Source organism: Hesperophylax consimilis, chromosome 2, assembly GCF_061612785.1.
Source record: "Hesperophylax consimilis isolate HC1 chromosome 2, BYU_Hcon_1.0, whole genome shotgun sequence".
NCBI lineage: Eukaryota > Metazoa > Arthropoda > Insecta > Trichoptera > Limnephilidae > Hesperophylax > Hesperophylax consimilis.
The window spans coordinates 31,500,589-31,518,791 of NC_142837.1; positions in this window are offsets into that span (position 1 = coordinate 31,500,589).

Below are 18,203 nucleotides of genomic sequence, written 5' to 3' on the forward strand. Positions count from 1 at the left end.
AAGAACTCGAGTTCTTGAAGTGGGTCCCGGGTCCGAGTTCTTGGGTGCGGACTGGGTACTGGGCGACTACCGGGACGCACGGGTCCGGCCAAGGACTAGGCACTCGGACTCGGATAGAACCCGCGAAAGAACTCGGACCCGTAGCAGGACAAGGACCCGCACAAGAACTCGGACCCACACGAGAACACGGAGTCAATCCCGTCACCCATCGCACCCGAGTCGCGAGTTGTGCAGTTTACATTTTGGCGAAGTTCAACGAAATCCATTCGTGTCTTGTCGTGTTCCAGCTGATTGGGCTACGGCTAATGCGAGGCCGTAACGGATGTAGTATTAGGTTCCAAGTTCCAGATGATAATTTTAGCACACGCGTAAGCAGTAATAAATCAAATGTAGTAACATAAATTTCGGCTGTCGTTGAGAATTTGTCGTTTTCATAATCTCTGTCCATCGATATAGATAAAGGTACTTGGTCGAAGCCTCTATCAAATGAAACTCAGTAAAGGAGAGATGTTTTAAAAACAAAGTCAGGAAGTAGTTAGGTACAGCATTGAACTATTAAAATTTTAACAATTAACAACATGTTTTAATATCTATTTATTCCAGTCCATTTTTTTTTACTTTTACAATACATACACACTTTGTTCAATATATTATTGTAGGATTTGTGTATATTATATACTTGATTTGTATATTTTTCCTTTTGGTTTCACAAATATATACATATATATGTCTCAGGATCATTAAAAATAAACATTTGCCAGAAATTTGCCTTTCGAATGAACACTATTACGACATAGCTAAAAAATTTTAACAAAAGATAGCCATTTTAAATAAACAATTATTGAATAAAATAATCTTGGTACCTAATTTATCGCTTGTCTGAATCTTTCCAATACCAGTTGACAATCAGTTCCAATTTTTAAAATCAAAGCAAATCCATATTCTACAGTTCATTGAACCAGAGTTACGGATACACAGACAGACACCACTGAAATTTGTATTTTTAATAACACAAAAAATAAAAATAGTGAACGATAATTAAAATAAAACTTTAAAATAATGTCAGTCGATATTATTATTTAACTAATTAGCTCATCGGTTTAGAAAAGCAACTCATAACCCCAAATAACTCCAATAAGTACTAGATATTAAACAATAAACAAAACATCCACTTACTGTAAAGCAGGTAAACAGAAGATGTCTTCACCACCAGAACTTACCACTCACTGCAGGACTCGCGAGGCCGGTGGTGGAGGGAGGCATTCGGGTTCGAGACCCCGAGTCCGAGTTTTCTGGGAGTTGTTGATTAGAGGCATTCGGGTCCGAGTCCAAGTCCTTAGAGGCATTCTCGGGTCCGGGTTCTCTGGGAGTCGTTGATTGGAGGCATTCGGGTCCGAGTCCCAGACCGAGTTCTCTGGGAGTGGTTGATTACGAAAAGGAGTGGGAGTAGGACCCGCTTCCCGCAAAGGACTCGGGCTCAAGGACTCAATCCGGCTGAACCTACACATCGCTAATTGACATCGGAAAGTCAAAGGGTGTAAGCGACAATTTATTTAAAAATGAGTTAATCATACAAAAATACATACAATCAGTCAAAAACTCTGATCAGAACTGTATATTAAACTCATTTTCGACTAAATTATCGCTTACACCCTTTTTCCTTTCCGGAGTCGATATCGTTATCTTTTTTTTATTTTTCTGTCTCTTGTTTAGTTTCTTATTTAATATAGATTTATTAGCATTATCTTCGCATTCAATAATAGTTATTCAAATAAAAAAATGTGTTTACAGTTAGTTAAAATTATTTGAACAATGCAAATTTCAATGAAGCTGGTTTGCGATTAATTTGCCGTGTCGCGCCTAAATAATACTTTTCAAATGTTTTTATTGCAATTCGTAGTGTCGTTGAATATTAGTTTATCCTACCTTGAACGAGAGGTTATTCACATATTTGAGTCACAAGAATTAGATGACATATCGACCTGAGTTGAAAAGAGTCCCTTAATTGCTTGATTACGAAAATTAAACGCGTGAACCTGTAGCTCCCGGATATTAAAAGTTGAACAAGCGCGATACGATTTTCAAGGAACACTTTAGTGACTGTCTGCGCTTCATACCTTTACGACAGTAATTACGTAATTTTTAGACGTTTACTCGAGCACCTATTAGCTTTATTAAAGTAGGAATTAAATATTTGATTCGTGATACTACATTATAATCAATTATTTGACTTTGCAAAACGACTGTGTATTATTGTTACTGTAGCAATGCTACTAGAATATTCGGGAACGATCGCCAACGCAAAACGCATTGTAGCAGAAACTCTCTAGATACAATGCGAGCATTCGGCGCTCCTACCTACAAGTCTGAATATTCTCGAAACGGTAAAACCTCGATAACCTTGTAATACGTGGGTAATTTACTGTTCAATACAAAAAAACACAATCCATTTAATTCATGTATTTATTTTAATCACTAAAATTTTAAAAATTTCTAGTAGTACGATATATTTAATAAAAAAAATCGTAAAAAAATCCGCTTCGCTTTAGGTTTAAGAATAAAAAGTTCGATAAACCTCACAAGGTTTTCTTCATCGTGCAATATAAATTCTCTGTGAAATTTTATCAAAATCGTAAAGATTACCTTACGAGTAATATTAAATTCCGATTTTCAAATGGGAGCAATTTTTATGTACACGTATTTTTATCTCTTATATTTTGTGGATTTTCATTTATTAGAAAGTTTGACAGTTTAATACCGCATTAAAGTTTGCCATCTTTTCCATATAAATGGAGTTTTATGTTAAAATATAACGTTTACAGATAAATCTGGTCTGAAGACATCAATCTTTTGAGGTAATACATTTATTTCTCAAGATTCTCACGTTTTATACATATTTTATCGTAATGTATTACCACAATGAAGTTTTGATTATGTCCTGGTTATGGAACTATTTAATGTTTAAATTAACTTTACAATGGGTGTATCCAACACAAAAAATGATGTTTACAGGCATTGTAGAAGGTTCTACAAAAACATTTAATTATTTCTTGTAAAGCACTTCTTGTTCTAGGGGGATTAACCAAACGAGACCTTTTTTGATTTAAATACCATGCAAAAGTGCCAATTGTCCGGAGCCAGTGGGACTACGACACTCCTGATTGGGGTATGTTATGAGGCTTAAAGAAGTTGAATGGGAAGAAAATGAGGAGAAAGAAGGTTGTGAAGTACTTGACTACATGGAGAAAAATGAGTATTACAGCCCGTTACCTGATCAAATTTTGTAAATTCGTAATAATATCAGAACTCGCGTTCATGCACCTGCTTTGTCTTGATAATGTTTAACGACTGCAACGTTATGATCTTTATGAACACGTGTTCCGACATCGTGATAACACACTGGAATTTTACTAAAAGTTTATCAGGAAACCTGTCAATCGTAAAGGGCCTGCAATCCTGTTTTCAACCGGGTTACGAATAATTGGAAGAGATTTTTAATAAATTTGCAATATTTTTTTTACCAGTAATCGTTCTCCGTGTATTCAGATGTGATCACCGAACATGGCTAAAGCCGTTTTCCATAATCTTGTGGATTTTTAATGGTGGTCTTTTACCTTTTATCTTGCAGCTACTGAGATTGTCTACTTTTTTTCTGGAATTTTTGTTAGTTTTTGTTATTGGTCGATGGTTAGAATCCATTACAATATTAATACAAATAAAGATATTTTTATGATTACTATATTAGTTGAAAAAACAATTTTTATTTTATTGTTATAAGAATCAGTGAATACTGTTTTTATTAATATATAGATATATACTGGTACGAATTTCATTATTAATTTTTTTATATGATCGTTTCCGGAACAACACAACCATTCAAAAAGCTGTGAAACAAGTGATCATTTTTATTAAAACGTCCCAAATAAAGTCTTAATTGTTCGTTACGACCGAGTTTTTAATCAAGGCTCCTATCAAATAGACGGTTGAACAATTAAAATTCATTGTTACGGTCGTACTTATTTAATAATATGTCGGAGTAAACCTCAGTTAAAACTGGAACCGAAGCGACGAAGATTTGAAAATAATCCATTATTTATAACGAATACTCATAACACACAAGCAAAATTATTTAATGTACGTGACAAAATATAGCCTGCTTCCTTAAAGTGAAAAATATAAATATTATCTAAGCCCGTGGTCTCACTGGGTCGGTATTGGTAAGCGATCGACATAAACCGAAGACACTGCGCAGAAAAGTTAAGTTTGCAACGATTTGCAGCGCAGCATTGTGTGAATTTTCAGTGTTGGGTCTTCGACTTATGTCGATTGCTTACCTATGCCGACCCAGTGGGACAACGGCTTTAATGGTTTTGCGCAGTCTTTCGCAATCAGAAATTGTCTCTCAGCCCACTGCCTTATATTTACTATTAAAATATGTGTATAACGTTTTTTTAAAGAAAATGTCGCACACTTGCAGGGAAATTCGCAGCGATTAAAATATACCTGCATCAAGAAAATCAAATAATTGAGTCATCATGTCAGAAATCAGAAAATAAATAGTGAGCCAATGATGTATAAATAAAGATCAATAAAGGAGTGTGTTCTATGTTTTATTAGGCTCACTATCAGATCATCCTGTCTATCGCCATATTTTATACAGTATCTAAAATCGTTATTAATACCATGTAAAATGAGCCAAACATAAGCATTATCTCTATTAAGTAACATCAAATATCATAATCTAAAATATTTTTATTGTTAAATCTCCCTAAATTTAACTGTTAAGATAGCCAAAGCACTCAGTGATTCTTGGACTACATTTCATAATAAATCAAAAATATAATTCTTTTAAATGATATTTGGACATAGATAATATTGGAGAGCCAAACAATTTATTTACCATGGAAGAAATTGATGAACTTAACTGGAGTTTAAACAAAATCAATATTATACATCAAAACATCCGTACAATGGAAAATCTTGATGGTTTTCTTTTGTTTTTAAAGAGTATTCAGTCAGCTGTGAGATTTCGTATAATAATACTTACAGAATGCACATTGAATGACTTATATCTCAAACCATATAAAAACCAAGACAAATTTCAAAAATATGAACCCAAAATCAACTTTAAAAGAAATCATGTATTTTATACCCCACAAATCAATACCAAACTAATGCAAACTCACAGTAGCTTTATTGGACCTCGCACTTTTAATCTATTACCAAAAAAATTCAAGTAACAACTAAACAAGCGCAATACCAAAAAGAATTAAAGTTGTGGCTGTACAGTGCAAATGTTGAAGCATTATTCATTTAATTTTTACTTTTTCTCTTTTTCTGTTTGTTTCTGTTTTGTGTTCTTTTACTTCATATATATTATCTTACAATCTTTATTTTTACTTTGATTTATTTTTAATATACACCTTTTCCACAATCTTTTAGACTAACTTTAATTATAATTTATAATCCTACCTTTTTTTTTATATGCTTACTGTTATTTTTAGGTACAAAAATATAATGTGTACACTTATATTACCCACGCACAGGCTGCGCCTTAGTGGGTTCCCTTTCGTATTATTATAAAACTGTAATGTCAAATGTTTAAATTGGAAAAAAATGAAGTAAATAAAAAAAAATTAAAAAAAATAAAAAGTCTCGCAAAACAAATGACGGGAAATTATGAATATCATACAACACAACAAGTAAATCAAAACAGTGGAGTAGTAGCCTAAATTCGCGATGACATCCGTTCACAAGTTCAAAAAATTTACATTCTATGTATTTTAGCCATATACAGATCACCTTCATTCAATGATATTCTTCCGTTTCTGGATAATTTCTGGATGAACTCAAAAAATGCAGAGACTTCAAACAGCAAATAGTAATGGGGAATAAAAATATCAACTCACTTGGAAATATACAGACAATGTCACGATTACCTGTCCGCCATGGCAGAAAAATAACTTCGCAATAAATATTAAATTTCTTATCCGGGTTCAAGATTAGAGCGAGACATGTTAGGATCACATAAATACCAAAAATATTATGGCCATACATTTATTATACACAATACAGCAACTGATAATTATACAACCGCAATAAGCATTACAGACACATCTCTTAAAAACAAATAAAATTAACCAGTTCACATCATCCATCTGCTATGAGGGATTAATTAAGGATCTAAATGATGAAACATGGCAGGATCTATATAAAGAGACTGAAGTTAATAACGCACTCGACTAATTTATTAACAAAATCAACATGCATAATATAACCAAAAATTCAAAAGATAAACTGATTGCACATAAAAAATACAATTTACTCCTTGGATTAGCAGTGGTATTGTAAAAGCTATACACAAAATAAATCATTTACACAAAATGGCGAAAAAAGACCCACAAAACACTCTTAAACAACAGAATTACCGTAGGTATTATAATATTTGTAAAGATTTTATGCGTAAAGCAAAAGAAAGGTACTATAAGCTTCAACTCGACCAAGATCCATCTAGTAACAACGTGTGGAAAATCGTTAAACAAATTACCAAAACTAAACATACAATTGACTCTAATATTAAAGAAGTTTTGATTAGAAACACAGCCACCACCAATCCGGGTATAATAGCTTGCCACACTCACCAATTCTTTTCGACGGTAGGGACTAACACTCATACACTAAAATCGTCAAACACAATAGCACATCACCTTTGTCGAACACTTTCAATAAAAGTTTATCTTCAGGGGTTTTTCCTGACCATCTTGAAAACTCTTTAGTACTACCATACAATACTATACAAAAGTGGACCCAAAAACCAAGTGGGTAGTTAAAGACCAATATCCCTGTTGAGTGCAATCTCAAAAATTATAGAAATGGTCTTAAAAAATAGATTTAGTAACTATGTAGAGAGCCGAAAACTTCTCAGCAAAAATCAGTTAGGCTTTCGGCCAGGGAGAGGAACGGACGAAGCTATATCGCAACTTACAGAACATATTTCTGGAAATGTAGATCGCGGAAAGAAAAACATCGCACTTTTCTTAGACTTAACCAAGGCTTTTGATACAATATTGCATACACTAGTACTCAAAAGATTAAAAAAATTGGCATTGTAGGTATGCCTTATGAATGGTTAAAAACTTACTTAAAGGGTAGAAGCCAGCAACTCAAAATGGGCAAAAGCGTAAGTAAATCACTGGACACTAACTTTGGGGTACCACAGAGAAGCACATTGGGCCTCTTCTATTTATAATTTACATCAATGAGTTATGTGAGCTAACAGTGGGTGGAAAAATTATTACATTTGCAGACGATACAGTAGCTATATTTTAAGGAGAGGATTGGACTCAAACTCATAAACATGCTAAAGTGGAATCAATGCGATAAAACAGTGGCTTGACAAAAATCTACTTACACTGAATAAAACAAAAACAAAATACATAAGATTCAGCTAAACTGTAAAAGAACAACCTAGCACACCATACACAATAAAAATTCACAATCTTAATAGTAATTTCGATAATATTGATTCTAACTGCAACTGTGAAGATATGGAATGCGTGAAAGACATCAAATATCAAGGTATTATTAAAGACAATAAACAATAATAAAGTGGAAATGTCACATCGAAAATCTTTCAATAGAGGTAAGAAAATTGATACACATATTCATTGCATAACGAAATATAATTAAACAACAAGACCTAAGAAAAGTACATTTCGGATCGTGCAACCCCATCTTAAAGTGTGGTTGAATTGGTTGGGGAGCGTCAGGTGGAACAATTTTAGAACCGCTTGTGTAGGCCCAGAAATCCCTTATTTGTGTAGTTTTGCGTAAACCCTATAGGTACTCTAGCTATCAGCTCCACATAAAATTACATAAAAGGGTTATTATTCAAGTACTCAAAAATCTTGATAAAATTGATCATGAATATATCACAAGAAGTAACACCCGAAAGGATCTCGTGGTCCCAGGGAGCAATACGGTAAAGGATCAAAAGTCGTATACATATCTGGGACCGAAATTATATAATAAAATCCCTAAGAATTAAATATTAAAACATGCAAAATATCCTTCATCGGTTCAATAATAACCAAAAGGGTTGATTGACTTGGAGAGGGTGGAGTCATAAAAACTATTAAATAATATCACTTAAAATTTAACATGGTTACCTATTAATAACTCATTTAGTAAAAACATAATATATATACTAAATTTGGTTAAAAATAACAAAAACACTTTAATTTTACAAAATAAATTTTTAACAATTTTAAAACATTTGGTTCCTTAGAACTGGGAAACCGGCTTGCTAGGAATTAATATCGACCTACAATTCATAATAACACTTGTACTTATTTTCAATATACTCATGTAGTTATTGCAATATTATCATCTTGTTTGCTATAACATGTATCTAATGTAATAAATAAAATAAAAAAATTAAAAGTCAGCCTTGTGTAACGTTAAACCGTCTAACTATTTATATTTTGAAAGGGCTTGTTATTTTCAATATATACATATTATTAAATCATAATCCTTGTATTTAAAAGAGATATTTTCAAATGATAAATAGAATGATTCTTCATTTGACGTTCACTAACCGATAATACTTCGCTATGTATTTCTCGTCTAAGCGTATCATTAGGAAGTGTATACATTTCCTCGACTAAACCTCGCTTTCCTAATCGCATTACTCCTCGTGTCATGTGAGACCAGAACACGACAAACAACCGCCTGTCCACTTACAACATGCACCCTCAAAATGGCGTCTCCCACACTCGATCCGTGCATAATCCATAAACACTATAAAAAGGACAAACACAAATTAAAGAGGCTTCACGCAAAAGATGACATTCATTTAAACTCTTTTAGATACACTGGCATGCAGATGAATCGGAGTTTTTTTATAATGTGCCTTGAGCTTAAACTGTCAACTTGCATTAACCGCGACCAGGCTTAATGGACAACCACCCCTGGGGGTTGTTAATCAGCCGCGTGACGTCACCGGTCACGGAAACGAGCCCTTCGAGGAATAACAGGGAAAGGTTTTAACTACCCTCCGCCTCGCTTTTACTCGTACTTTATGATATACTCTGACTAGGGTAAGCAATCTTAGCTTTTACGATTTTTCTCATAATTCATTGCGGTTACGATGAACGCAACAATAATGTGATAAAGTGTGTTTCGGTTTTAATGGACGCATCATAATCTTATTATTATCTAGGATCTTAAGTTTAATACTTCAATAATTTGGCTGTAGAATATTATTGAAATTACACTTTAACTTTTGTTAGTACTTACCTAAATAAATGTGCAAGTGGGAATCTTCTCAAATAGAAAACATTTGTTCATCTGCCCAGAGCTAGTGAGCTACAGCTTGTCTGCCTGCCCCAGTTTCGTGGATATTTTGGGGAGTTCGAAAATGTTGAATTTAAGTTTACTTAATAAGCAACTTTTCGAAAAATAATAATAACAATATTTGGATGGTTTTTATAGCACCGTTTTTGAGAAAATTCACCTCAAGGGAGCGGTAGAAATATGTATTTTTTCTAAGGCTCTATCCTACTAATAACTATGGATAATCAATTGTTAAAACTTATGTATAACTTAAAGCAAACATACAGCGTCCACCAGATCATCAGTCAATAACATAAAAACATTATGTACAATGTATCACCAATGAATGTGATACGTAAAAATGTACAAAAGTAGCCTATTTAGCTTTTTAACAGCATGAAGCAACAGTGTGGAGCACAAAGAGATGCGGGACGTGGGGGCGTTTCTTCGTCTGAGGTTATTACAAATAGTTAGTTTACGCCATAGAAATTAGAAACTTAGCAGAATTACGAACAAAAGTCAGACAGGCAGCAGAAACAATACTAACAAACAGAGTGTGGACAAAATTCAGACAGGCAGCAGAAACAATACTAACAAACAGAGTGCGAACAAAATTCAGACAAGCAGCAGAAACAATACTAACAAACAGAGTGTGAACAAAATTCAGACAGGCAGCAGAAACAATACTAAGGACGGGTTGTTTCGGAGAATTTGAACAATTCATCAAATTTCAACGTTCATTTTCGGGTTCTGTGAAAGTCCTATTCAAGTTCTGTTATTATATCATTGTAGGCTAGTTGCTTGACAAAACTGAAATAAAAACAAAACTTGAAAAAAATCTTTCGCAGAACTTGAAAATGAACGTTGAAATTTGATGAATTGTTCAAATTTTCCGAAACAACCCGTCCTAACGAACAGAGTGTGAACAAAATTCAGACAGGCAGGAGAAACAATACTAACAAACAGAGTGGTGCTCATGCAACTGAAAAAAATCTTTTAAGGAGATGTAGGGAGCACGAAGATCGACATGTTAAAACCTTTTTGTGATTCAATAATAAACAATGAATCACAATTATTATTTAGTTTTATTTAGCTCACCTTTTAACTAGTCCAGTTTTTTTGGACTGTTTACTCTTTCGAACAAATTTTAACTGTAACGCCATTAAGATTGCCTAATGAAATTGAGAGGGAAGACAGATTATAAAATCGACAAGTTTTTAAAAAGGTCAGGGTGGAATTTTTTCAGTGGCTTTCTTTTTTAAATCGTCCTCGAAAATTTTAAAAGCTTAGAATTTCAACTAACTTTGGGATTCAACTTTTTTTTTAATTTTATGGCATTTTTGATGGATTCAATTTTTTTCAGATCTACCCCTTATTTTTTTGTATCTACAAAGCATACTATTCACGTATTTATTTAAAAAAATCAAGCATGTGTCTCAATAATGCATGTATTTGAGACCCATGATCTCTTGTAAGTCAAAGATTCACTGAAAAATACGAAAAAAGTCGTAACTCGTAAACCACTAAAAATCGTGGAACATACATGGGGCTGATTTGGTAACCCTTAGGATGTTCTACTTCTGGACTACGTGACAATATTTTTGGGACATCCTGTATTGATAAGAATATGAAAGTCGCAATCGGAAAGTTTTTAGTTTTGAACCGAAATTCTGTTTTGCTTTTGTTACTCTTTAAGACTCTTTCTTAATTTTGTTGATTTGATTCACAGATAAAATTTTATTTTTATGATTTTTTTGGTTCTAAGCTGAAGCCAGAATTTATGCAATAGATTTTTTACTCGTACAAACGTATCTCACGTTTTACTTGGCAGCTAATTTAAAAAACCCAATAATTTTTAAAACCTTATAACCTGTTGATAAGGATAATGTTTTGAGATGAGGAATACCCTACGCTTAAATATGTATATTTATATGTCAATACACCATATTTTATAACACTCGGTTAAAAAAAAAAAAAAATACGAAATATTGTATGAAACAAAGAATATTTTGACAGCCTATAATAAGTAGCATTGTGCTACTTATTGTTTGAAAGCTTTTTAATTGCACAATGTTACGCTGTCGTGAGTTTCCAGGGGATGAGATGTTAGCGAATGTAGGAGAAGATGTAATTGGGGATAATGATTGACCCTTGTTAATTACCGTTTCATCTAATGAAATTCGTACGTTTTTTTGGTCCGATGCTCATTATTTTAGGTTCAAAGAAAAGCTTTCCGTAGACCCTTTATACTTTAAACAATCATTTTAGTAAAATCTAGATAATTAGAAAATTTGTAGATAAACATTATTAAAAATAAATATATATTTAGGAATCTCTTAGCATCTTCAACACACCATTAGTAGAAGCCAGTACTTAGGTTTAAAGTTTCTCTTTGTTATTAACCTCAACTATTTTGTTGCCTCTATGATACTTCTTCTCTCTTGCGCGTGGTGTAACTATCTTTTAAAGACTTACTGTTTATGTAACCAATTGAGACTCGATGTGAGTATTATTACAGGTACTACAAAAGCACATATAAATCCGAAAAAAATTAACGCTCAAATGACTAGATATAAAGAGCCAAGTGCTTTCCGATCCAAATTTTCTCCTTTTTCTTCCCTTTTTCCTCTCTTAACCTACTTACTTTCAACCTAACAATAGCCCTTTACTCGTATCTAAAGGACATCATAAATAGCAGTCTCAACTTAAAGGCACTCCTATTTCATAATAGATTGCATGCAGATAGTACCTCTTTCGCAGAAATTTTGCATGTGTGTTCAACTTCACGAAATATAGTTAAAGAAGGCTTTAATAACATACCTCAGTAATAATTACAAGTAAGGTTAGCTAAATATTTTTTTTCTGTACGAGTTATAATTTTAAAGAAAAAAAGTATTTCTATTTTTAACACTCCAGACTCTCTTACACTACTTAACCATAACATAAGATCCCTTAATCAAAACTATAACGAACTCGACATACTTTTAAAAAACTTTAAAACAGAATTCAAAATTGTAATACTAACTGAATGTTGGATATCAACCAACTTTACAAAAAAAACATAAAAATAACTATACTACATATCACACATTAAAAAATAAAAATCAAAATGATGGTATTGTAGTATACATACATGATAGTCTTAACGCCTCGGTTTCAGAAATTGACTTGATAAATACCAACTGCTTACAAATAATTATCGACTCAGATACGTGTATTCTTGCTCTATACAGATCACCATCCATACATAATATTGCATCATTTATAACGGCTCTAGATTCTCATCTAAAAGAACTCGAAAAAACCATTAAAAAATGTATAATAAATAAACACGTTTTTCGAGATTTCACCAACTATACTCACACTTACAATACAAATATTTGCACTTACATATATGTTAATATATATTAATATAATTTTTTTACATATTTATTATGAATATTCAATTTACAAAAACAATTAAAATTCAATGAATATTCAATTTACAAAAACAATCAAAATTCAATGAATATTCAATTAACAAAAACCAAAAAAAAAAAACAAACAAAAATGAAAATTAAAACTTATAAAAAATAAAAACTTTCTTCTACAACACATAAATACTTGTCACACCTATACATAACCACGTAAACACCTCAGCACAGGTTTTCCTAGTGAGGTGTTCACGAAACATACAATACTACTCACATACAGTTTCACCTTCTCAAACCTACCTTACACACAACATATTATAGTTATAAGTTTGAAATATATCATGCACAAATATAAATAATTATGTGAACACTCTGAATATTGTATAGAAATAAATAAATAAATAAATTACTACTCCACTCTTTCAAGTGCATCATTCACTTGATCGTACCGTATCATTCTGTCACTTCTATGTATTATCTGTATCAATAGAACTGCAAAGCATTTTCTTTTTCAGAGGTACAGATTCCTATCCAATTTTTGTAAAACCTCCAATCGCATATTTGTATTCGTGATCAATTGAAACATTGGATGAAAATTATCATACGATGCATATCAGAGTCAACATTTTACTCCCCGGAACAATGAAAAATTCTAAACGAGCAGTTATTGCAATTCGATGGGATGCGACGGGGTGACGTATCCAAAAGGACCGAGCCACCCCTATTGGAAATTGAATTCCGAATATTGTCGCTCCTCGGATTGTCCAACTAAACGGAATTCAGTGCGAACATGGAGAAATATTTAAAAGTGTATTGTCATCAAAATCATATTAATATTTTACTTTCTCATGCAATGATGTAAAACATTGCCAAATTGTTTAAACTTATTTTTATTATTACAATATAACTATGTGCAAAGGAAAGAAGAAAATTAATATATTGTGCTTTTCCTTGCTTTTGGTTCAATAGAAGTAAAATATTTGCCATATTAATTTGACACTTTTCGTTATTTTTATACACATGTATTTTTTGTCGATCATTATTTTCACATATCTCATTCATGTAATGACTTTTTCATGGTGCACCAAGTCCTAAACCGTTAGATTTGTGGTATCCCCGCTTTTTGGGGAACTTTGTGAATCCAAATGAGTTGTAGGGTAGAAATACATTGAAAAGAGGATGGTTGAGAAGTACTTATGTAGCTGTTTAGATCATTTATATTATAGATGGGATGAATTTACATTTTTCTCTCATTCATATGGTTAATAACCAGACCTTAAAAACCATTTAATTTTTGAGTTCTTACACTTCATCAAGATCTGATCCTGTTTCCTCTAGGCTCTGGGTCAGATTTCTTGTGTTTTTGACAGAAATTTTCTAATTATGAGACGTATTCACAAAATTTTGCATCATCGGTTCCCATATTCTGAAATGAAATCGAATCAGAGCGGCACGGTCTGGCGTGAACATTGGGTGGCTAGTTACCAATTTTAGTTTTCAGTTCCACCAGAGATTTTAGGGAAACTGAAAAGCCTACCAAGCAGAACACACGAGGGAATAATATAAAGTTAATAAGTTCAGTTGGAGAAGTGAGAGTGGGAGGAGTCAAAGTAAAAAAATATGGTTAACAATGGTGATTTACAGGAAGACATTTAATATTTATTTCATTTCCATAATTTCTAAGCCGACAATATATACATAATTTTTAAATATTTTTTTATTAAAATATAGTTCTTTCTTTATTGAAGCTATTTGCTATTACTATTTTCACCAAATATGGGAAACTGAATAGTTACTATTCCGTAAAAGAATCCCGTAGAGTTACTAATTTAAGAATATTTTATCGATTTGCCTCGACATCATGACGATATGAAATCTTTTCGTTGTAATGCAAAAATATTCGGATCAATATGAACATATGTTCCGATATCATGATATCGTATTCGTAATATACTTAAAGTTTATCATTAACCATATTGATTCATCTGCAAGGCCTACAATCGGGTTTTTAATCGAAATTAGCAATAATTTGAAGAGGTTACAAACAAAAATCTAGATAACGTGTCTTTGTTCATTAGATCCTTATTTGACTGCTTGCAAAGTCAACTGTATCAAGCCATGTATTTATTTTAGAGAAACTTCTTTATTCAAAACGTTTTCAATTAAACATTATCAAAATAATTCCATTTAACCATATTTAAAAAAAAACGAACCTACGAGATAAAGAAAATATTTTGGTCGACTTTTTGGTGTTTGGTGTAAACGCATTTCTAACAGCGAACAATTTCATTTGAACAAACATTTCTATTCCCACGACCGATTGAACCTTCAATTTGCCAGGTGTTGAAAGAACATTTGAACATCCGAAACAATTACTCGGCGGTTGGTGCCAACTTCCCGTGGAAGGTTGCCAAACTTCATTTGTCTTGCGTTAAGCTGTTTATTCCATCCGAGATCTAATAAACCGGCCATTTTTTCACCCCTTTGGTCTATTAATATCGGCAAACTGCTAAGTGAATAAAAATAAATGTAGTAGTTAATAACACAGATCGTCTGTAGTGAGATTGTGATTTTTGTTTCCCTGCATAATGAATAGCCATCATTTTTTTATATTCTTCTTCTTCTGGTGTCCTATTAGATATTAGATATCATGTCATTTTGCAGTAGCAATGAATCGTTCATGAACGAGCCGCACAATTGATCTAGCTAACTTTTACCGCTGGAAATCACTAAAAGGCTGTTAATAAAAAATTTAATAAAAAAACCATCAGACTACCCAACCACACACTAAAAAATACATATACAAAAAATACGCTGCTTCAAATCCACCAAGATCTCTATAAGAAGTCACACCATGCCATGGTTCGTGTCGAGAGCAATAGGCAAAATACAATGGGTCGCTTATGCACTCCATTAATGCACACCAGTTTTGCGCAACACTATTACACGTACACTGGAGTGGTGTGGTTTAATCAACTAACCACAGAGATGAGATTAGAACCGGACTAAATAAATTTAAAAATAAAATAAACTTCACTATCTTAAATGATTTAACGAATTAGAATGACGATGATATCTCACTATATTATTTTATAAATTATTGTATAAAAAAACTAAAATCTCTTCACTTTATATGTTGTTATGATTCTTTTTTTCTTCTATTTACATATGTATGTTAAGTTTTTATTTTTTTCCCCTTTACACACGAGTTTTAGACTCTTGTAAAGGTAAACATGTTAATTTTTATTGAAATATGTTCTTACTATGTAAATTTAAATAATTATACTGTATTTTATAAAAAAATAAAAATATTTAAAAAAAAGCTCTTTCTCATTCGTATGTACCATAGCTCAATTAATCGGATACTCTTTTTTATTAAGAGATTTTTTTATAAAAATAGCGCTACTAACATTATCTAAGTAATTGTTATTGCATACTCAGAGACGTGAACGGCATCTGACAGTCCTACATCTGGACTTGGACATATGTAATTATACCTACTAACTATCTGGCATCTCATTTTTCTCCTGGTAAGAGGTGGCTTACCGGCACTGTGAGTCGTATGATTATTCAGACGTTTATGCTAGGAGCTGGGTGCCGTTTTAAAGTATTTTTATTGCTTATACGCTCTGAGCTTACGGCTCCCGTTCAATTGAGCCGTACAACCTCTTTCAGCCATACGAAAATTTTGAGCTGGAACCGTAGCTCCCGTTCTAAAAAAAATGGGTTATTACTTATTGCCCATCGCCACTCTGCAGACTGCGGTTCAAAATAACTGTATAACTGCAATCGTATCAGTCACTCATGTCTTCCACTAATGATAGATATTTAATGACTTTTTATTTTATTTATTTCAGAAAATATACATTTTTACCCATTTTACCAAAATATTTTACATATTTTTCGATGGTTTATCTCAAGTTAGTGGTTTGATCTCATAGATTTTTAAAACACGTATTTTATTTTTTTACTAATACCCTTATTAATTTCCGAACAATTTTTCAACAATTTGATAAGAGATTTTAATTGCAAATACCAAGAAATAATATAAATAGATCGTCCGTAAGCGGATTCATCAAAAAGAAAGCAAAACAGCTGTCACACATAATAATAACAATTACCTAGGTGAACTAATTTTGTAAGTAAGTCTTTTTTTAATATATTTTTTAAACAAGTAAAACAAAATCTTTTAAAATATCATTATAATAAAAATCCACGACGAATCATCAAGTATAGTTGGTATCATGAAATGTTTTATTAAATAACAATACTTATTATGTATCAAAAAAATAATATTAACTTTTTTAAAAGAAAATAATACGTCATACTTCGAATTTCATTAGCTATTAAAGATATTTTTTTAATACAAAAGCTATTCCAATTAATAAGTGTTTGATACAATTTTAAGGTACGTAAAAGGTTGAAGGATTGGAAAAGTTTTCAATGAAATAAATGAATGCTTTCCAATTGCGTTTCTACATTTCCACTGAACGTGCCAACAAAGCTTGATAACACAGTTGTATTGTGCAGGTTTACAGGCACGTTTTTCATTTAACAGAGTTAAAAGGTCAAAAGAAATGCTCACAATTTGAAAGGGTAAAGTACTAGCAACAACATAAAGTAAACAAAATATTAAAGTTGTATTTTTCTTTGAAGGGGTATCTCAACTTTCTGATAAATATATTTCATTGTACCAGCCTTAACCTTCATGTCACCAAGATCAAAATTGGTTTCCTATTCCAAGATGATACGCCAATTTAACGAATACGCCAACGTCACGAAAATTATTAGTAATATTCCTGCGAATGGAAAAATGTTTAAAAATAAGATTCTTCATTTTAAAATGAGTTTCTCATGAATATTTTAATAACTTCCATTTAAACCAGAAATCTGTCAATATTAGTAATCTGTGTTTGAAAATCACATTTATTTACACTTAATTTTCAAAAAAAAAGATATGATTAATCTTATAGTTTTACAAAATATTATATGATATCTTGTTGACTACATTCATATAAAGAGTAATATTTTGTAAGTTTACGGTATGATGGATTTAATTAACATATGTAACCCTCGTTGCTTGCTCGGTTACTGGAAGGTTATTCGTTTTCGTAAGAAAGTTTTGGTTACCTCTAAATACTGATTTCACCCTTGTTCATTGCTAATTTAATTACCTACACCCTAATATCGAATATGGTGGGCGGAAGTTTAGTTATGGACCTAAACGCCATCCCTAATCCAGTGGTTGTTTAATACGGGAGACGTGCAAGGAAACTTAAATTAATTTCCAAACGTCATCCATTGATCGGGGTTATCATTTATTACTGTTTTATTTCACGTCTTATAGGCTCAAATTTTATCCGAAGAGGAAAAATAATTGGCAGATTCTACATAATCATTATTAAATACATGCAGGACAAGAATGATGTTCTTAATTAAAATTTACCTGTATCTTCT